The sequence below is a fragment of the Pongo abelii genome, chromosome 21, assembly GCF_028885655.2.
Source record: "Pongo abelii isolate AG06213 chromosome 21, NHGRI_mPonAbe1-v2.0_pri, whole genome shotgun sequence".
Lineage (NCBI taxonomy): Eukaryota > Metazoa > Chordata > Mammalia > Primates > Hominidae > Pongo > Pongo abelii.
Window position 1 is genome coordinate 64,079,126 of NC_072006.2, and position 22,227 is coordinate 64,101,352.

The following is a 22,227-nucleotide window of genomic DNA, read 5'->3' on the forward strand; positions in this document are numbered from 1 at the left end:
CCTTTTTGTCTCTAGATTGTAAGACCGTTTCCAGGAAATAATAGATTGTCATTGATGTGCGTTTTGATGCATGGTGTCCTATTCTTAAGCCAGGTTTTGTAAAAATTCAAAGTAGAGGAGGTTTCCCACAGTGGAGATTGAAGCCTTCATTTAGTGTCAGGAACATATGCTCCACTATCAGGAGTCATTGTCCTTCCGGGATCTCCACCACTGAACCCTGGGTGGGAGTGCGGGAGTGGGTGAGGGAGAGGGCACACTTGACTTTTGTGTGGTTTTACATTTGGTATCATTTGTGGACTTTTGGTTCTGAAAAATGGTTTGCAAGTGAAGTTGGATGTCTGGAGTTGGGGCCCAAGAAGGAGATGGAGAAGTGAATTCTAATCCACAGTTAATATGGGTCATGGTTAAGTTCTTGGAAGCAACATTGATTTCCAAAGGTGCCTGCTGTGTTTTTAAGCTGCAAGGTTTTATTTTTTATTTTTTTGACCCAGTGGAAAATGGCAATTCAGGATCCCAAGGACTTCAGGAGAGGTTGTCTGAATGCTAAACCCCCTTCCCTGAAACGCTTGCTTTCTTTTTAGAGGACAGGAAATATGGGAAATTAACAGTCCTTTTGTGGAGTGTGGTTTGCGTGTTGTTCTTTGAGGAGGAATTATGGAATTGTGCGTGTGCATAACGATGGTAACCACATACACAGTCTAAGAATAACAAATCAGAAAAATCCATGGTGAGGTTCATTCAGAAATAATCAAGAGTATATTGTTTAATTAAGGAGAGGATCAGAGGAATGCAGTCCCGGAGCCACCATTTCGGTTGTCACCTAGGTGCAACTCTCAGCAGAAGTAAGCATTCCCACTAAGATGTTCTGAAAACTTACTGCTATTTAATCTCACAACTTTTACCCCACAAGCTGAAATAATAGGCCAGTATGAAAATGCGCTTTCTTCCCCATACATTTTCTTCTGTTCCTGAGCCAAGCCCATAGGTAGCTTGGCAGTTTGCAATTCTCTGTCTACACAGAATAGATATAGATTGTTTTTCCCTGTATGTTTTGGGTATTAACTCTTTGGTTGCCAAGCTGTTGAGCCCTGAGTCTATATTATACACCTTCAGCCTGTGGCTTATAGGGCTTCAACACATCGTTGTTATATAATGCAGTAGTTTTGCTTGTGGGGTGACTGTTCATATCGTGGATGCTCAGAAAATTCTATTTTTAAAGTATAAAATACCACTCTTTGGAGCAGCCTGCTCACTCCTGCCTCCACGGGAGCCACACGCTTTGCACCGTGGAGTTGTTGGCATGAACGCACATGACATATGGACAGGAGCACATTCCTCCTGTCTAGGGCCTCTTAGGACCCGAGGAATGGCTGGAGACAGTTTCTCTCCAGTCCTGAGGTTGATGATCCGGAGCTCTTGGTGCTGAGCCTGTGCTGCTATTTTTAGCTTCCTTTCTTCCCTGCATCTTGACATAATTCGACATGTCGCAGCTGAATCTCATCTATTTGCAGAGCTTACCGTGTTTTGTAATGTGTGTTTTGTGGGGCAGAAATAGTCCTTGCTGGAGCATATTATATCATTATTATTCAGGGGGAAAGTTATGATACTATCAATTAACTTTAAAGATGCAAAACACAATTGATCCTTTGATTTTCTTTCTACTGCTAATTTCCTGGCTGGGAACACCTGGAGGGTAGGCACTCCTCCTCCTTCTGCTGGAGCAGAAGGCAGCAAGCAGTGGTTCTCACATCTTGGGAACCTGTATCAGAAGCACCTGGAGGGGCTGTTACAAAGGCGATTGCAGCCCCACTGGCAGAGTTTCTGAGTTAGCAGGTCTGGGGGGGCTGGGGGGCAAGTAATTTGCATCTCTCACAAGTTCCCAGGTGATGCTGACGCCGGTCCAGCACTGCACTTTGAATCACAGATGGATATCACGGCAGAGGGTTGGTAAATATTTAGGGGGTGGACGTGCCTACATGCAGAGAGCCAATTTAAGAAATATACAGATGGTGGAGCAGGAGATTTTCAGTTGTTGTGTATCCTGTCCACGCGGTTGAAGATGGACTTGATTGAAAAAGAAATTAAAGTTGAAATAAAATTAGCTGACTGAGAGGATGGCTCCTGACAGTGTCCAATGCTGTGATGTTATTTAGGGAGGATGAAGCATCACGACTCAGACAACTTACTTTGAGATGGGCAACAGCACACACAGACATAAATGAAGTGCATGTACATGCACACACTTGAAACTCAGCAAAATATTAATTGCTGAAACAATGGCTGTTCATACTATTCTAATTTCATACTATATCTATTTCTAATACTTTTCTGCATAATAAACATCATATTAACATGGTAAACACAATAATAGGGCTTAGGACAACTTTTCTTGTGTGTGTGCTTAATAGTAAATCAAGATCACCCACATGTTCACAGCTGTGTTGCTCTGGGTGGCGTGGGCATCGGTACCGTATGAGTCCATTTTTACACTGCTGATAAAGACATACCCAAGACTGGGTAATTTATAAAGAAAGAGGCTTAATGGACTTGCATTAAGCCTCTGGGGAGCCCTCACAATAATGGCAGAAGGTGAAAGGCACGTCTTCCATGGCAGCAGACAAGAGAGAATGAGGACCAAGTGAAAAGGGTTTCCCCTTATAAAACCATCAGATCTCATGAGACTTATTCACTACCACAAGAACAGTATGGGGGAGACTGCCCCCATTATTCAGTTACCTCCTGCTGGGTCCCTCCCACAACACGTGGGAACTATAGGAGCTACAATTCAAGAAGAGATTTGGGTGGGGACACAGCCAAATCGTATCAGGCACATGCATCGCTTTAGGGAGTTCTCATTTCCTTCCATTCTCCCTGATCCTTTATCTGCTTGTTCTTTCCTCCTTTCCCTTCCCTTCTCTTTCACTCCCTCCTCCCTGGCTTCCCTCTCTTCTGCTCTCCCTCCCTCCTTCCTTCATCCTGTCCCCATCTCCTGTCTTCTGGTGACCCTGGTCCAGAAGGGTTCCGTGTGGGGATGTGTTGTGCTGAATCCCTGTTAACCTCAGTAGGGAAGGTACCGGGTTCAAGAGGCCAAAGAAGAGACCTGGAGCCAGCAAACAAGACATACAGTTTTATTATGGACTTACATGCAGGGGAGAGAGTCCAGTGGTGGCAGATTGAAGAGAACTGTCTTAACATGCAGAAATGGTCAAGTGGTGGCAGGCTGGACAGGAGAACTGCCTTAATGTTGAGAAACGGTCCAGTGGTGGCAGGCTGGACAACATATCCACCTTCCTACAGTCCAGTGGTGGCAGACTGGGCAAGAAAACCACAACTGCAACCGCCTGCAAACAGCATGCAGTTTACACAGCATTTTCATTTAGCACCCTCCCCCTAACAGCCTCCACCTGGCAACCTTCATGTAACCCAAGCTTGTCCAACCCAAGGCCTGTGGGTCGCATGCAGCCCAGGATGGCTTTGAATGCGGCCCAACACAAATTTGTAAACTTTCTTAAAGTGTTATGAGATTTTTTTTTAAGCTCATCAACTATCATTAGTGTTAGTGTATTTTATGTATGGCCCAAGACAATTCTTCTTTTTCTAATGTGGCCCAAGGAAGCCAAAAGATTGGACACCCCTGATAGTAACCCAAAACTCAGGGCCTCAATCCCCTGTACAGCCCGTGTTCCACAGGACAGGCCGGAGGCTCAGATGTTTATGGTAGATAGGAACAGATCTCTGGGTGGGCCACTCCCGGATTCCCTAGTTTGGAACACACATTCAGGTGCATCTGTCATACAGGGTCATTCTAAGGGTGTGCTTAAAATATTGATGTCAGGTGTGTTTTCCCTGCAGGATGCTGTGGCATCTGCCCAGGAAAAAGTTGAATCATGCCGGTTATTGTTTTCCCAGAGTTTTCAGGCTGCCACCTTGTTTTTTAAATAAAGTTTTATTGGAGCACACTCACACCCATTTACTTACACACTTCTCTGGCTGCTTTCCAGCAGCATAGCTGAGGCAGAGACCATAGATCCACACAACTGAAAATATTTACTTCTGGCCTGTTGCAGAAAAAATTTGCCCATCCTGGTTTGTTTCTGTGGGCTGGCTGTCTTGGAGATTCCACACGTACACACTGCACATGTGCATACATACTCATATTAAGGACATGCAGCAAGACATGCAGCAAGACTCATACTAAGGACATGCAGCATACATACTCATACTAAGGACAGGCAGCAAGACGTTAAGGGTTGTGGAGTCTAGAGTACATGTGATTGTTCATTGTACTATTTTTTTCTACTTTTTCACGTGTCCAAAGAATTTGTAAAACATTTTGATGATTGTGGCAGTGACCACCCCAGGGTCTCTAAAGGAATGCCACAGGGGTCCATCCCAGGTTCTGAGTCTTCATCAATTGCCTCACCCACTTGGCAGGTTAATCAAATAAATCAATAAAAGCATTAACAAAGTGTCCCATATATTCAAGAGTCAAACAGATATCTCGACAGACTGTTAGGGAGGCTGAGTCAACAAGGAGAAGTTTAACTTTCATAAGTTTCAGGTATCCAACTCAGATTTACAAAGATCTTTGCCCAGGTCCTGCAAGGAGCAGACTTTTATAGGAATCAGGCCTCTGGGCCAGGCACGGCGGCTCACCCCTGTAATCTCAGCTCTTTGGGAGGCCGAGGCTGGTGGATCACCTGAGGTCAGGAGTTTGAGACCAGACTGACCAACATGGTGAAACCCTATCTCTACTAAAAAAACAAAATTAGCTGGGAGTGGTGGCACATGCCTTTAATCCCAGCTACTCAGGAGGCTGAGGCAGGAGAATCATCTGAACCCAGGGGGTGGAGGTTGCGGTGAGCAGAGATCGCACCATTGCACTCCAGACTGGGCAACAAGAGCGAAACTCCATCTCAAAAAAAAAAGAAAAGAAAAGAAAAAAATAATCAGGCCTCTTGGCTGGACGTGGTGGCTCATGCCTGTAATCCCAGCACTTTGGGAGGCCGAGGCAGGTGGATCACTTGAGGCCAGGAGTTCGAGGCCAGCCTGGCCAACATGGCAAAACCCTGTCTCTACTAAAAATACAAAAATTAGCTGGGTGTGGTGGCGTGCACCTGTAGTCCCAGCTACTCAGGAGGCTGAGGCAGGAGAATCGCTCAAACCCAGGAGGCAGAGGTTGCAGTGAGCCAAGATCATGGCGCTGCACTCTAGCCTGGGCAACAGAGTGAGACTCTGTCTCATAAACAAAAACAAACAAACAAAACAAAACAAAAAAAAGGGAAAGAAATCAGGCCTCTTAACGGAACCAAAGTCTGCGGGGTCCCTAGAGTGTGTGCAAACTGTTCCAGTCACTGGGACATCAGTGTGCAAAGCCTCCTGGAGTTTGTGTGCTAGTGGGAGAGGACAATGAACGGCACCTATAACCAGTAGGGGATCATCGTGCACGTCAGCAATAAATGTTGTGGGAAATGAACAGGAGAAGTAGGGGGAGGTAAGAGAAGGTATAAATGTGGTGGGCGGTAGACAATTGAGTATTACATGGAGTGTCAGGATTGGCATCATTACGGAGGTGACATTTGAGCAAAGCCGTGAAGGCGGTGAGGAAGTGAGCCATGTGGATATCTGAGGCAAGAGCCTTTGGGGCAAAGGGAACCTTCAGTGAAGACACCCCAAGTAAGAGCTGGCCTGGTGGGTTCCAGGAACAGGGAGGAGGAGCCCATGGTGGCTGGAGTCACATGAGATTGCTGGAGAGGGAGACGGGAGAGAAGCAGGGACACTGTAGGGAGGGGCCTCTGCCAGCACTTAGGCTTTTGCTCTGAGTGTGACGGGGCGAGGGGGAGACATTGGAGGGTTTGAGATTTAATTATGATTCATCAAATAACTTGAGAACAGGCTAGTGCCCAGGAGGGCTGACCAGCCTAGCAGTCATTGCTGCAATCCAGGCGGGAGATGATGCTAACTGGCCACAGTGAGGGTGTGGACGTGGGCACTTCTAGAAGGTAGAATGATGCAGTTGGCTGAGGGAGCAGATGGGGAAACAGGGACAGTGGAATTTCAAGGGAGGACTCTCAGGTTCTGTCCTGAGTACCAGAAGGATAGAGCGTTGGTCCTGGCCTATGAGGGGGAGGCCGTGGTGGAGCAGGTTTCAGGGAGAGCAGTTCAATTTTGGCTACAGTGAATTTGGAGCATCTATTTGACATCCGTGCAAAGATGACAAATTGGCAATTGGCTGCACAACTCTGTGCTTGGGAGAGAGGTTTGGGCTGAAGCTGTGCATTTGGGAGGCCGCAGCTGAGCAGAAGCTGAATGTGAGCTAACGCGCTCTCTCCCTAACTTAGTCATTTGTCTGCCACCTGTAGTCTAATTTGCCAAATACTTTCTTTTAAACCAGGTCTTTTTTTAAAATTCAAACTCATTTTAAAAGGATATCTATGTTGCACTTTTAAGTAGAAATCCAATATTGCTTGCCTTTGATAAAAGGTAACCATAGAATAAAACAATGACAACAAAACAACATTTAGTTCAAGTTAGGCATAGTCTCTCACTAAGGATTTCGAGCCAGAGGGTCCTCTGTATTATCCAAACACAGAGATCAACAAGTGTCAGATGCCAGGGTCGTCATAATACCAAACTAAGACTCTCCTCTTGAAGTTCTTGGAAGATTGGAGGGAAATTGCCAAGAAATTAGCTTCTGTTGCTTTGTCCTGGGTCCATGAATCCCTTAAAGTCCCCTTTTACCCTCTTATGTGCCTGGCCCCTGGGGAGATGCTGAGCTGAGCAGCCATTATAGTGGGTAAAAGAAGGAAGCTTGGGGTCCAGCTTGACCCTCTGTTAGAGGTTGGATTTGCTTTAGGACCATGTGTTTTCTGAAAGGCAAACTGCAATTTGCAAGAACACATAGAGGGGCGATGGCTGCTTATTCTAGAACAGACTTGGGGGATGACAACCTTGGAAAGAAAGGGTGAGATTTTTCCTGCATGGTTCTAGGATGTGGCCCTGCAGCCAGCTGGGAAGGATAAAAGGATACAAGTGGGTTGGTTTCACTTCCCTCTGGGCACAGGCTTTCTCTCTGAGAATTCTCACTGGGGCTCATATCTTTTAAATTAAGTAGTCTGCTCCTGAATAATATCTTTCTTTGGGGCTGTTTCTTTTTTCAGTTTATATATTGGGGTCCCTTTTTGACATTATAGGCTTTCCTTAAATGCCTGGTGATCCAGGATCGACCTTGTTCATTGCAGAATGAAGCAGCAAAGAGCTGGTGTATGCTCATGGTGTGTTTCAGCTGGTGGGTTTTATTTTAGGTTGCCCAGGCCTGGAGGTGGCCTTGGTGCTGAGGGGCCTTTGCAGAACCTTCTATTTGTGGCTGGTCTGGAGACAGGCAAGGATGCTCCTGTACTTTTTGCCTGAAGATGGGAGTTGTCCATGTTATCTGCAATCCATCCTAGGCTGATGGTGAGGGAGGGAGTCTGCTGTCATAGGAAGCGTGTAAACAGACTCAGGCTTCTCTCAGCACAAGAAGGGATTTTGGATATCTGAGGTCCTTCCTACTGTGGGTTTGCAGTTTCCGTCCACAACCTCACCCTCAGGAATCCGGAAGCATCTGATGCCTTCCCTGGGCTGGGAGCCCCTGGAGAGGAGGATCTGCTGAGCTGTTATGACGTCATGCCCACAACTGTGCAGGCATTTGGGAGATGCTCTGAAAATGCCTGATGAAGGGTTGTGAGGATGAAAGAATCTGCTGCTGAACACAAACTGCTGGGCCCCAGGCTACCGAGCCCGACTCATTCCATGGCCCAGCACGTCCCGTGGCTTCCCGTGGCTCAGCACGTCCCGTGGCCACCCGTGGCTCAGCATGTCCCGTGGCCTCCTGTGGCTCGGCACGTCCCGTGGCTCAGCATGTCCCATGGCTTCCCGTGGCTCGGCATGTCCCGTGGCTCAGCTCTCACTCCTTTGCTTCTGCAGGTCCCTTGGTCTGGCGTGTCCTCCCCACTCTTCCTGAGTTCTCTGAATTCTACTTGTGCCTCCAGGGCCCCCTCTTTCATGAAACCTTGACTCACCACCTCCACCTCTTTCCCCACCTCACCCACCTCTGGCTCCTCTGCCACTGTCCTGCTCTTGGGACCCTGCATCCCCCTCCTGCTGGGCCCCTGCTTCTGCCCTGCAGTGCTGTGGCCCCCTTCCTGCCCAGCAGCTGGGAAGGCATCCTGAAGTGCATATCAGATCTTACCCTGTCCCTGCCTCCCATTGCCCCTGGACCACAGCCTCTGAGGTCCTGCCTTTCTTCCTCATTTTGTCTTCCATTCCTGGGGAACAGTGGCCACATAGCCAGGTGGCTGGCAGCATGGACTTGGGAGACCCTACCAGCCTGGGTTTGAACCCTGGCTCTACCGCATGCTTGCTTTGTGACTTGGTTCCTCATTTTCCTCGTCTGTAAGACGGTGGTGTTGAAAGGACCTGCCTGGTAGAGTTGTTCTGAAGGTTGAGATATTCAAGTGCTGAGAACACCACCCAGCACAAGGCTGGTGAATGCTCCAGGAGGGTTCACTGCCGTCATTGCCATTTTGATCCTGGAGTTCTGGCCACTGGAGAACTCCATTTTGATCTGGAGTTCATCATTGTTGATCCTGGAGTTCTGGCCACTCTGGCCTCTGCTCACGTTGCTGGAACTCGTCAGACCATCTCCCACATCAAGGTCATTGCCTCTGCCACGCTGTCTCAGGACACTTGCCCCTGCCTTACCATTCGGTCAGCCCATTATCCTTCGGGCCTCAGGTTGAATGTCACCTGCTGAGAGCATTCCTCTCTGACCATCCTTTTAGAGTGGCTTCCCCCACTCACATTCCCCATTACAGTCTGGCCTGATTGTATCTGCCAGTGGGTTCTGCTTCCCCCAACCAGAACTTGCCCATCATGAGGGGGCAGCCTTGCCTGTTGTCCCCTGCACTGCATCAACACTGCCTGGACCAGAGGCCCTCGGTAACTGCCAGTTGGCTGAATGAATGCACCAATGAGGCATGAATAATGCAAAGATGCTGAACCATGACATGAGGGACTGTTTCATTCATGTGGCATGGGGGTGGGCTACCCCCCCATACCTAACTTTTCCAATGTGATGGTTTTCCTTCTGAATTTATAAGGTGCCCACCTTAAAGAAAGGAATTCAGCTCATATCTTTTAATAGACCCTGCAAAGTATCCAGTTCCTAGGACACAGCATTTTGTTGGTTATTGAATAAGACTGAAAGAGGATGAGAAGAGTGGCCAATAGCATGGAGCTGGGGCCTAACTGCACACATGTGGTCTTCGTCCCTAGTATTTATTAGCCAGGTGTCCTTGGCCAACTTCATTTTATGCCACAATACCTCAGTCTCCTCATCTACACAATGGGAATAATAATAATACCTTTTCTAGAGTTGGAGGGAGGATTAAATGAGTCAGTTATGTTCAAAGTCCTGGAACAGTGCCAATGCCCACCACATAGTAATTTCTATGTAAATGTGAGCTGCCATGATGGTGGTGATGATGATGGTGGTGATGACGATGGTGATGATTGTGATGATGGTGGTGATGACGATGATGGTGATGATGATGGTGGTGATGATGGTGGTGATGATGGTGATGATTGTGATGATGGTGGTGATGATGATGATGGTGATGATGATGGTGGTGATGATGGTGGTGATGATGGTGATGATTGTGATGATGGTGGTGATGATGATGATGGTGATGATGATGGTGGTGATGATGGTGGTGATGGTGGTGATGACGATGGTGATGATTGTGATGATGGTGGTGATGATGATGGTGGTGATGATGGCGGTGATTGTGATGATGATGGTGATTGTGATGATGGTGATGGTGGTGATGATGGTGGTGATGATGGTGGTGATGATGGTAGTGATTGATGATTGTGATGATGATGGTGATTGTGATGATGGTGATGGTGGTGATGATGGTAGTGATTGATGATGGTGATGGTGATGATGATGGTGGTGATGATGGTGGTGATGATGATGGTGGTGATTGTGATGATGGTGGTGGTGATGATGGTGATGATGGTGGTGGTGATGATGGTGATGATGGTGGTGATTGTGATGATGGTGGTGGTGATGATGATGGTGGTGATGATGGTGGTGATTGTGATGATGGTGATGATGGTGGTGATGATGGTGGTGGTGATGATGGTGGTGATTGTGATGATGATGATGGTGATGATGATGGTGGTGATGATGATGGTGGTGATTGTGATGATGGTGATGGTGATGGTGGTGATAGTGGAGGTGACGGTGATGATGATCATGGTGGTGATGGTGATGATGATGGTCGTGATTGTGATGGTGGTGGTGATGGTGATTGTGATGATGGTGGTGGTGATGATGATGGTGGTGATGATGGTGGTGATGGTGGTGATGATGATGGTGGTGATTGTGATGATGGTGGTGATTGTGATGATGGTGATGGTGATGATGATGGTGGTGATGATGGTGGTGATGATGATGGTGGTGATTGTGATGATGGTGATGGTGATGGTGGTGATGGTGGTGACGGTGATGATGATCATGGTGGTGATGGTGATGATGGTGGTGATTGTGATGGTGGTGATGATGGTGATGGTGATGATGATGGTGCTGATGATGGTGGTGATTGTGATGGTGGTGATTGTGATGATGGTGGTGATTGTGATGATGGTGGTGATTGTGATGATGGTGGTGATGATGATGGTGGTGATGATGATGGTGGTGATGATGGTGATGATGATGATGGTGGTGATTGTGGTGATGGTGGTGATTGTGATGATGGTGGTGATGATGATGGTGGTGATGATGATGGTGGTGATGATGGTGATGATGATGATGGTGGTGATTGTGGTGATGGTGGTGATTGTGGTGATGGTGGTGATGATGATGGTGGTGATGATGATGGTGGTGATGATGGTGATGATGATGATGGTGGTGATTGTGGTGATGGTGGTGATTGTGATGATGGTGGTGATGATGGTGGTGATTGTGATGATGGTGGTGATTGTGATGATGGTGGTGATGATGGTGGTGGTGATGATGGTGGTGATTGTGATGATGGTGGTGATTGTGATGATGGTGGTGGTGATTCTGATGGTGGTGGTGATTGTGATGGTGGTGGTGATGATGATGATGATGGTGATTGTGATGATGGTGATAGTGGTGGTGACGGTGATGATGATCATGGTGGTGATTGTGATGATGGTGGTGATGATGGTGGTGATTGTGATGATGGTGGTGATTGTGATGATGGTGGTGATGATGGTGGTGGTGATGATGGTGGTGATTGTGATGATGGTGGTGATTGTGATGATGGTGGTGATGGTGATGGTGGTGGTGATTCTGATGATGGTGGTGATTGTGATGGTGGTGATGATGATGATGGTGATTGTGATGATGGTGATAGTGGTGGTGACGGTGATGATGATCATGGTGGTGATGGTGATGATGACGATGGTGATTGTGATGGTGGTGATGGTGGTGATGATGATGATGGTGATTGTGATGATGGTGATAGTGGTGGTGACGGTGATGATGATCATGGTGGTGATGGTGATGATGACGATGGTGAGTGTGATGGTGGTGATGACGGTGGTGATTGTGATGATGGTGGTGGTGGTGGTGATGATGGTGATGATGATCATGGTGATGTTGGTGATGATGACGGTGGTGAATGTGATGGTGTAATGGTGTTAATGAGGGTGATGTAAAGGTGTTACCTTGTAGTAGATTTCAAAAAGTGGAATAGAGTGGAATTAAAGAAAACACTGCTGAGTTAATAAGAAGAAACGTAGGGCGCAGGAAGTGTTTGCTAGGAAATGGAAGAGTCCAGCTAATTCCAGTATCAGTTGAATGCAGCAGACTCATGAACTTTACTGAAACCAAAATTTACTGAGGCTGATGAGAGGATCATGATTTCTCAGAGTGTGGACTGAAGCCTCCAGGTGTCAGAGATGATTTTGGAGTAGTGCTTTTCACACCCTCTGTAAAATAGGACCCATTTAAAAATTTTCAATCTGTTGCAAACTGATAATTTCATTAATGTGTAGAGAAACATTTTCACACTTCACCCCTAAGAGAAGGTTTGTGGACTGGTACCTGGAACAGTAGCTACAAGCTACTTATCTTGTAGCTGCCAGCAAGAAACACTTTCCAGATGGGCACCATAGCAGGACACTGTGCTAGGACATGCTTTGAGTAGTGCTGTTTCAGATGAAAATCACATCACATGGGGCTTTGAATTTCACAGAATCCTGTGGTCAGCTGGTTGCTCCCCTGTGAATTATCTTTCAGTTGTGTGGTTGTATATGGAGGAGAAAGTTGTAGTTTGTGACTCATGTGTCACTGACTGGTGATGTTGTATGATTTCTCTTTTCTAACAAGCAGAGAGCAGCCTCAGGCACAGAACCCTTGATGGGCATGGGGTCTTGCAGAATGGAATTACACTGACCTGTTTCCACTGCATTTATTTTGTGGCCACTTAATATTTTTGGATATTGATTCTGATTTTCCTATTAGAGCCAAGATGTAAAGTTTCTTTAATAGATTATTTAGGTGCAAAAAGTGAATTGCCTTAAAACAGAATGTACATTATCATGCAGCTACGTGTGCATATGTGACAAAAATAATGAAAGTGGTACAAGACAAATTTGCAGAGAACTCTAGTGGAAGGCAGGAGAGAGGAGTGAGAATAGACTAAATGGATGTTTGGGGTCATTTGGGGCCATGTAAGCCCCTCCGCCTTATCCCTGGTGGAACAGCATTAAGGACATCCTCTCCTTCATCCCAAACATCTGCTTTATGGGAAACCACAGGACTATATTGTTAGTAGTACTGGGAAAGCCTAGTCGGCTTTATCTTTTGGATTCTGAGAATGTTGTCAGTGATCATGTTTCTCTCTTCACTGGAGTTGCTAGGAGTTCCAGCATCCAATTTCAGTTCCAACCTCCAATCCTTGCACAGAACCCTATAGTATGTGTTTTGTGTATTGAAGCCATAGAATCATGTACTTTTCCTCCTTATTTTCTCCCTGACCTTTTTTTGATTTTGTCTTTTTTTTTTTTCTTAACTGCAGTTACATTTTTGTAAGCTGTGTTACATCATTGATACACAGTGGGGGTAATGCATAAATGCTGAATAAATAAATAATGACGAAAATTTTTCCTCAAACTGTGAGATTGGGGCCACTCCATTGTTAGAGTTATTTTAATGTGATCAGGACAAAGAGGCCAAGAGTGTTGCAGGAAGTAAGCTTTGTTTTCGTGGGCTTGGGCTGGGCAACGCTGTGGTTGTTGGGAACGCTAATTTCTGTTATTTGGTGGTGCTCATATCTCAGGCCTCTGTTTAAGAAACAACATAGATTCCTCCAAGGCACATATTTGCATCCTGTGTGGGCTGAGGTGCCTGGCTTCATTCTTTCTCTAGATACCCACACTATCTCATGGGTATTTTTAAATGCGTGTCTTAAGAGCCAACTTCTCTGCTGTGTGCAGGCTTTTCATGATGCCAGGAGAGTTGCCACGTGGATTTGCAGGGGCTGAGGGCAGAAACAAGGAACAGGCAGCATCAGCTCAATGGGTGGGACCCACTGTCCTTTCAGCCCTTGGTGGGGCGGCCTTGGAGGAAGGGTCATTCTCCAAGCGGGGCAGAACTCAGTTCCAGGTTGGCCAGAAGGCCAAATGGACTGTTGGTAGGTCTGAGGCCAGGTAGTGGGGTGACCCAGAAGCAGGAAGATGGTGTGTCAAATGTAGAGTGAGACAGAGATGGCAGGGGCTGGGGAGTTGTTGAGTCCTGTTTTTTCACACTTGTGTGGGGATCTTGAGGAGTTTTGTAGAGGTGCTGCAGGGTCTGCTTGTTGGGAGCAAACCAAGCTGACCGGGTTACAGGTGCCATCCACTGTCCCCTCCCATCTGATCGGTTTGGATACTAGGATGTTGCATGGATTCTCCTGGAGTCCAGACATAGCCAGTGAAACAATTTTGAACCCCCTGCAATAGTCCAGCCCCATCATTCCATTCCATAAAGGAAACTGAGGCCTTGCCAGGGATCCCAAAGTGGTAATCCCTCTTACAGAGTTCCAGGGGAGGGCACCAACCTCCACCTAGCTACTGAAGCCAGAAACTTGGGCATTCACCTGCCCTTTCCATTTTCCTCCTCATCCCCATCCCTGCTACATCCCTGTGTCCTGGCATCTCCACCCTTCAGCATCTCTCAAATTCATCTGCTTCTCATTACCCCCAGCCACACCACGAAGGTCCAGGCCCCCTTGTCTGTGCGCTGGGAGGATACAGATGCATCCTGAGCCTTCCAGCTTCCTCTGTTAGGCCCATCTAACTGGGTTTCTGCTGGGCGATGGGAGTGATCATTTGAAACTTCAAATCTCATTATGACAGTCTACACCCCTTCCTCCATGTTCCCATCTTGTTTCAGATCTTTCAGTGGTTGCTCATGGCTTGTAAAATCAAAACAAAACAAAACAAAACACCCAAATTCCTCACCAAGCCCCCTCCTGCACCTCTGGCCTCATGATGGCATGATTCTTTGAGTCTGGGGACCTGAGCACTTGGTCTGAGCTGTGCTAGAACTCTAACCCACACCGCCCCCTACCATGCACAGAGATGTTTGCTGGCTGACTCCAGCTCATCCTGTCATCCTAGCCTCAGCATCACTTCTGCAGGAAGGCCCCTTCCAATCTCACCAGGGCCCATCACGTCATCCTGTCTGATGCCCTTTGGCACTCTGGGCTAATCCTTTGGGGCCCTCAGACCCCGTCGCCACTGTCTTAGTTGTCTGGCTTGCTCTCTCTCTCCCCCTACTGGATTGTCATCTTCCTGAGAGCCAAGGTCACATATAGCATTAGCCTGTGTCCCAGGCCTTCAGCGCGGTGCTTCTTTGGGCACAGGAGGTGTGTAGAGAGTGGAAGGAGACCTTAATTTTGTGGGGAGACTGTATTATAGAGAAGTGGTTCCATGTTCCAAAGAACAAGCAGGAAATATCTTCCTTCTCCTCCTCTTTCTCGTAGTAAATCTTCCTCCTCAGCGGATGGATGAAGCATCTCATGGTGGAATAGTTTCAGATCCAGGGTTCCCGGGAGAGAGAACCACCTCCAGTTCCCCATCCCCTTCCCTTTCCTGGGAGGTCTCTGGTGCTTATGCTACTAATAATGAACATTTAACTAATGAGTTGCTACCTCTTCATATTACCGAAGCCTCCCTGCCAAAGGCCACCAGAGACATTCCTGGTGTCAAATCAGATTAGATTTATGGAGCTTCCTGCATCACAGGGTAACACAGCATTGAGGGCCATGACAACATCCCAATATGCAGGACTGGGAGAGGCTTTTTTACAGGGCTTGAGGTATGATCTGGATGATTCTAGAAGAAATGAAAGAAGCAAGGGCCAGCTCTATCTGATACTATCAAGAAAGAGGCCTCCCAGTATAGGGTATCTCAGTGGTCTTTGTTCAGGAGGTTGGAGGAACTAGTTGAGGCTGGGTAAGAGCAGGATCCCTGCATGTGGAGGGGACATCAGTCATGTTTGTAGCTTCCATGTGGCCTCGGGTGTCCTGGCAGAGACCTTGGCTCTCCTGTCAGAAGCTTCCTCTAATTGTCAACAGGGATGATTTTATTTTACTCTTTATGCTTTCATCTTTCATATTTAAAACTTTGATCAGTCTAGAATTTCTTTTGATATAAAATGTGAGGGGCAGAGCCAACCTACTTTTCTATTTTAGATTGCCATCAATTGTCCCAACTCCATTTATCGAATGATAATCGCTTTTCTCTGATTTTCTTGCCTCCTTTATAAATATATTAGATTCTATACAATTTTGTGTCTATTTTTGGACTTTTCATTTTGTCCCATTGAATTGTGTCTATCCTTGCAACAAAGCCACATTGTTTTAATTATTATCACTATATTATATGTTTTAATAACAGAAGTCCCTTTCCCTCATACCTTATTCCTCTTGCAGCTTTTTCTAGTTCTTCTTGTTTATTTTTTATATAAATTTTATCTTATTTGCTATATGTCTTTTAAATATCTGATAACTTTAGCAGGATTTTAGTTGTGTAAGAATTACAGAATTTTAATCCTGGAAGGATGCTGAGGAGGTTTCTAACTCTCTCATTTTCCGGAGAGGATATGATTTTATCAAAGTGATGCTGTGAGTTTATGGCAGTGAGAAACCAGGGAATCCCCAACCCTGAACCCACCTCCAGATCCACTTGCCCCACCAAGCCTCCAGCTTTTGACCCTGCATATTTTTAGGTACCCAGAAAGTACTTAATATTTAGCTTAGTGGACTGCCACGATTTAAATTTGACCTTTTGAATCCAAGCACCTCCTTCTGCTATGTTGCTTTTAGAAGAAGGGACAAAGCTAAGGAATTCAACCTTTGTTTCCATTTATCTCTTAGCCTTCCAAGACAGGCCGCAATGTAGCCAACACCACTCCTTTGTCTCCATGGTCAAAGTCGGAAGGAAGTTCTTTCAGAGGGGTTGGCTTCATTGATCTTGTGGGGAAAATCTTACAAGTATCCAGGGCACGGTGTTTGATAAGGAAGTGCGTGGTGTGAAATCCATTCTCAAGAACAAAAACCCTACAAGCCTGTACCCAACAGGGCCACTGGCCTAGAATGGTAATAAATAGAATTAGGTGACAACCCTGAAGGTGGTTCAGCTCCGGAGGTGTCCTTGTTTGTACTCACTTTGAGTAACCATCAACTTATAAATAGCCTCAGGCCAATTGCCTAGTGATGATTTTGACTGTCCCTTGCCAGGGGCCTAGGCTTGTGGTTTGGTTGTGAGTCTGTCATGGTCTCTGTGACCTCAGAGGAGGAGGAAGGAAGATGATGATGGATGCTTCTAGTGATGCAAGCAACGAACATTTTTGGATAATGTGCCCGATATCATTCTCTGTACTCTTCATGAGTTAACCCTTCAGTCTTCAAACAACACTTTGAGGTAGGTGAGGAGACTGAACACTAAAAAGGTGAATGCAGAGCCAGTGTGAGCACAAAAGGCCTGGTTCCCTGCTAGACCATGCCTCCTCTTGGCTGGAGCTCTATGGCAAGAGTTGGAACCAGGGAGCCTTGGTTAAAATATCAGCTCCATCCCTTATGACCTTGGGCAACTTACAAATCTCCAAATCTGTATTTTTACCTTTTAACTAGAATAATGTATGTCAATTATAGCATGTTAGGATTAAATGAGAAAATGTACATAAAACTTTTGGGACATTGGTTTTGATTTGCATTTCTCTGATGGCCAGTGATGATGAGCATTTTTTCATGTGTCTTTAGGCTGCATAAATGTCTTCTTTTGAGAAGTGTCTGTTCATATCCTTCGTCCACTTTTTGATGGGATTGTTTGTTTTTTTCTTGTAAATTTGTTTGAGTTCATTGTAGATTCTGGATATTAGCCCTTTGTCAGATGAGTAGATTGCAAAAATTTTCTCCCATTCTGTAAGTTGCCTGTTCACTCTGATGGTAGTTTCTTTTGCTGTGCAGAAGCTCTTTAGATTAATTAGATCCCATTTGTCAATTTTGGCTTTTGTGGCCATTGCTTTTGGTGTTTTAGACATGAAGTCCTTGCCCATGCCTATGTCCTGAATGGTAATGCCTAGGTTTTCTTCTAGGCATTACCATTTTATGGTTTTAGGTCTAACGTTTAAGTCTTTAATCCATCTTGGCAATCATTAAAAAGTCAGGAAACAACACGTGCTGGAGAGGATGTGGAGAAATAGGAACACTTTTACACTGTTGGTGGGAATGTAAACTAGTTCAACCATTGTGGAAGTCAGTGTGGCGATTCCTCAGGGATCTAGAACTAGAAATGCCATTTGACCCAGCCATCCCATTACTGGGTATATACCCAAAGGACTGTAAATCATGCTGCTATAAAGACACATGCACATGTATGTTTATTGCAGCATTATTCACAATAGCAAAGACTTGGAACAAACCCAAATGTCCAACAATGATAGACTGGATTAAGAAAATGTGGCACATATACACCATGGAATACTATGTAGCCATAAAAAATGATGAGTTCATGTCCTTTGTAGGGACATGGATGAAACTGGAAATCATCATTCTCAGTAAACTATCGCAAGGAGAAAAAACCAAACACTGCATGTTCTCACTCATAGATGGGAATTGAACAAAGAGAACACATGGACACAGGAAGGGGAACATCACACTCTGGGGACTGTTGTGGGGTGGGGGGAGGGGGGAGGGATAGCATTAGGAGATATACCTAATGCTAAATGGCAAGTTAATGGGTGCAGCACACCAGCATGGCACATGTATACATATGTAGCTAACCTGCACATTGTGCACATGTACCCTAGAACTTAAAGTATAATAATAATAATTTAAAAAAATAAAATAATAAAAAATAAATAAAAAATAAAAAAATTAAAAAAATTAAATAAACTCCCCCCCAAAAAAAACTTTTGGGACATTGTCTGGCACTGGGTAAGTACTCAATGAAAAAAAGTAATGGTTTTTATAACTTGTTCAATGTTTCTAAGCCTTAAGTTTTTCACTTATAAAATGAAAGCATCATTATATATGGTGTGTGGCTGTCTTCTCTTTTGGTTTGGTTCGGTTTGAGGATTTGTTGGGGTCACATCACCATCATGACCACCTGTGTGACCTTGAGCAGATTCCTTAACCCCTTTATGTTGCAGTTGCCTCCCCTCTAAAGTGGGGGTACTGATAGTGGCTGGCTTACCGTTGTGTGATGATCAAATGAGAGATGTTTAGAGAATAAGCATCGGTGTCTGGCACAGACATCCTCATCCTCCAAGATCCTGTGACTTGTTGCATCTATGTGCTTGACTTAGCCCACAATCCGTCCCCATCTCCCTTCTCTTCTCTTTGTTCTAGGAATCTTTGAAAACATTTGCTGAACTTGGGGTCGGTTTGCAGAATCATCACCTACTTTTAGGGTAGTCTGTTTCATTTGGGGTAAACATTTAGGTTTCTAAGACATTGGGACAGTGATGTTTGACTTCACATCTATTCATGTGCTCTCACTGAGCTCTGAATATGAAGTTTCCATTCCCCCATCTATCAGAGATGACACAGAACCGTTTATATAGACTCAATAGACTCTTAGGGGAGGCACCAGCCCTGTCTGTAGCTTCACTACTTCTGAGACTGAGGTGGTACCTGGTGTATCAGTTACCTGTTTCTGGCAACAAATTATTCCAGAATTTAGCTTGTGATTCTGTTGACAATTAGGCTGGACTTAGCTGGGTGGTTCTTCTGATGTTGGCTGGGCCCCTGCATGCATCCGTATTCAACTGCAGGCTGGGTATAACACTGTCAGATTTTGGTGTCAGCTGGGATAACTGGGATGACTCAACTCTCTTCTGTACTCTTCATCCTGGGCCTGTTCACATGGTGGAGGCAGAGCCCCAGGCAAGAGGGAAATGTACAAAGCCCCGTTAGTCCTAGGCTCAAATCGGGCCCACCGTCTCTTCTGCAGGCAATTGGCAATGTAAGCCCCAGTCCAGCCCAGATTCAAAGGAAGGGGGCAGACATCTTCTCCTGATGGGAAGAAGAGTTCACTGCAGAGGGGCCTAGTCTGGGGAGATGAAGAAATGTGGCCGTTTTTGCAATTTGCCTCGCTGACCACATAGAGGCTGACTGGCCCTGTGTTTTGTGTCATACGTGACTTTATAGAAATGTGTCTCCTAGCTGGGCTTTGCAGAGATGCAGACTCTATCTGTTTTTCTGTTGTGGGCTTTCTACCTTGTCATGAAAAGGCCAGAAAATTCCTGAAATGAGTGTCCTTTTCAGTCCTTCAGGTGAGAGGCTCCTCAGGGACCCACAGACCATTGTTTTGGCTTCTGTCTCCCTCTGCTTGTCACACATGGATCATGTACACAGGTGGAAGTGAACTTGTTTGCTTCCCTTCCCAAACTGTAAGGTCTATGAAGACAGGAATCTCTCTGACTCAGTGTTATATCATTGGCACCTAGTAGGTCACCGTAAATATAAGATGAAAGAAGGCAGGAAGGCAGGAAGGGAGTGAATGAGTTAGGAAGTTAGGCATCTAGATAGGAAAGAAATGAGAGAAAGCCTCGATGGAAGAAGGAAAGAAAGACACTGGAGGTAAAGGTTTGGAAAGAAGGAGGTGAAGAGATAGAAGGAATTTAAATTATTCTTCAACAAGCTAGGTATGGGGCAAGGCACTGGCCTTTCTGCATCTGTATGATGGAGTAATAGTAGCACCTACCTGGCTTGTAATGAAATAATACATAGACGCTTTTAGAATAGTGCCCATCACTGATGGCTGCTCTAGTTGTTCTAGTTGCAGCTGATGAAGGCACTAGGAACCTCAGCATGGAAGACACAGCAGCAGGGACAGGGGGAAATGCTGTGGGTCCAAGGAGATAGTGCAGGTGCTCAGAGGGTCGTGGAGAGAAAGAAGCAGCCCAGTGATTGCCGGGTGCTATGCCATTCAGTGCTTCTTCTAGGCATGGCTTTGAGCAGCAATTGACCAGGTTTCCAGAAACTTCAAAACAAGTGGACTGTGAACTCTCTGCAAACTAGATGCTGTAATATGCATTTTTATAGCTCCCCCAAGGATGTGGACAGGTGGAAATAAACTCCCAGTCACACAGAACCCCACCACCCAGAAAGCAATCTGGTTGACATCCTGGCTGAGTTTATTACCATAATTTTTCTTATGGGTACCTGTGTAAATATAGAAACTGTAGACAAAATTGGAATTGTACCATTGATGTGGTTTGGATTTGTGTCTCCATCCAAATCTCATGTCGAATTGTAATTCCTAGTGTTGGAGGAGGGGCCGAGTGGGAGGTGATTGGATTCTGGGGGTGGATTTCCCCTTGCTGTTCTCATGATAGTGAGTGTGTTCTTATGAGATCTGGGTAGCTTCATTCTCTTCCTCCTTCTCCGGCTATGTCATATGAGATGTGCTTGCTTCCCCTTTGCCTTCTGCCATGATTATAAGTTTCCTGAGGTCTCTCCAGCCATGCTTCCTGTACAGCCTGTGGAACTGTGAATCAACTAAACCTTTTTTCTTTATAAATTACCCAGTCTCAGGTAGTTCTTTATAGCAATCCAAGAACGGACTAATACAACCACTTACGCTGTATCTTGGGTTTTTAAAATTCACATTATTTTGTGAGTATTTTCTCACTGACTGAGAATTTTGGGGTCAGGCATTTTTCTCTTCACCTCTTAGACACTCAATTTCTGTTTAGAAAATGGGGAGAGTAAAAGTATCTCTCTCCTAGAAGTTGTCTATTTTTTTTTTTTTTAATTTGAGATGGCATTTCACTCTGTCGCCCAGGCTGGAGTGCAGAGGCACGATATCAGCTCACTGCGATGTCCACCTCTCAGGTTCAAGCAATTCTCCTGCCTCAGCCTCCTGAGTAGCTGGGACTACAGGCTCACCTCACCACACCCAGCTAATTTTTGTATTTTTAGTAGATCCAGGGTTTCACCATGTTGGCCAGGCTGGTCTCAAACTCCTGACCTCAAGTGATCTGCCCACCTCCGCCTCCCAAAGTACTGGGATTACAGACGTGAACCACCGCACCCAGACTATTTTGTTTTGACCTGGGGAGAGTTAAATGAGTTAATATCCTTAGCCCAGTTCCATAACATCCACTGTAAGCTTTTCTATATGTTCCTTTATTTAGGAAGAGTGAACATAGTGCCAGGTTTTACTTAGAGAGAAGTGCTCTGCATACTTTGGTGCTAGCACACAATAAAATTAAATGGAGGTCAAAGCAGAGAGCACTTAGGGATTCCCGAAGTGTCCAGAACAACAGTGGATGGTTATAAAGGACAGCAATAGTACAATGACGCTGCCTCCAAGATGAAGTACAGCATTAATTAGTACTAGGCAGTGGATGGCCAGGCTCTTTCAGGGCTTTACTGAGAGCCTCTGAAGGGTGGCAGTGATGGAGAGTGGGGCCATGAGTGACCATCTCAGTCCTGTTGGGAAGACACTTTTCATGTGGTTGACCCATGGCAGAAGGAAGGACCTGTGTCATCCCTGAGTGTCTGAGCATGTTGGGGCTGTGCCTTGGGACATGGGGTTTTTCTCCCTGGTCTCGTTGGGATGCTCTTCACACCTAAGCAGGGTTTGCACATTCAGACACGGGCTGTTTGTATTCCAGCCAGCACTGCTGAGAAGGCTGGGGAGCAGCTTGGTGCATAC

General features: G+C 45.8%; 1 protein-coding gene across 5 annotated transcripts in view; it reads left to right on the forward strand.

Moving 5' to 3' along the window:
- PHACTR3 (phosphatase and actin regulator 3) overlaps positions 1–22,227 on the forward strand; it is a 274,833-nt gene that overhangs the window by 100,239 nt on the left and 152,367 nt on the right.